Source organism: Triticum aestivum, chromosome 1A (genome assembly GCF_018294505.1).
Source record: "Triticum aestivum cultivar Chinese Spring chromosome 1A, IWGSC CS RefSeq v2.1, whole genome shotgun sequence".
Lineage (NCBI taxonomy): Eukaryota > Viridiplantae > Streptophyta > Magnoliopsida > Poales > Poaceae > Triticum > Triticum aestivum.
In genome coordinates this window covers 9140244-9140847 of record NC_057794.1, presented here as the reverse complement: position 1 = coordinate 9140847, position 604 = coordinate 9140244, and the positions used below count along the sequence as shown (strand labels likewise).

The window sequence follows — 604 nt, the reverse complement described above, 5'->3', positions numbered from 1 at the left end:
CTCTTCTCCGGCGCCTTGGCGACCGGCAAGTAGTGGCTCCACAACATCTAGCTGCAAGTGTAAGAACACGCTGACCACCAGCCTCGTCCACGTCTTGTTCCTCATCCTCGTCTGCTACCCGGACGGAGCTCATCTTGTCGACCATGTTCCTGTACCTATTCCTGATCGATCGGGGCGTGGAACTACCGGCGGCGGCCGCACATGGACACGGCGCTGTCGCACGTGGAGGAAGCGCGGCTGGAAGAACTGGACGAGGAGTTCGACACATTCCCGACGTCCAAGCTGGGCGATGTGGTGCGTATGAGCACTATTAGAAAAAGGGTCAAACATGAAGCACATTAGTGCCGATTTGAATTTGAGCCGGCACTAATGGTACCATTAGTGCTGGTTCGAACGGCTATGCATTAATGCCGGTTCGTGTTGAACCTTTAGTACCGGTTCGTGGCACGATCCGGTACTAAAGGGGTGATGGCAGGCTGGCGTCAGGCCGGAGCCCCACGATCACCTTTAGTACCGGTTCGTGTCACAAACCGGTACTAAAGGGCTAACCTTTAGAACCGGTTTGTGCCACGAACCGGTACTAAAGGGGTCTGACCTATAGTAC

At 55.3% G+C, this 604-nt stretch overlaps 1 pseudogene; it reads left to right on the top strand.

Moving 5' to 3' along the window:
* The first annotated feature begins 201 nt into the window (after positions 1-201).
* Positions 202-604, top strand: part of LOC123066080 (FT-interacting protein 7-like) — a 2386-nt pseudogene continuing 1983 nt past the window's right edge.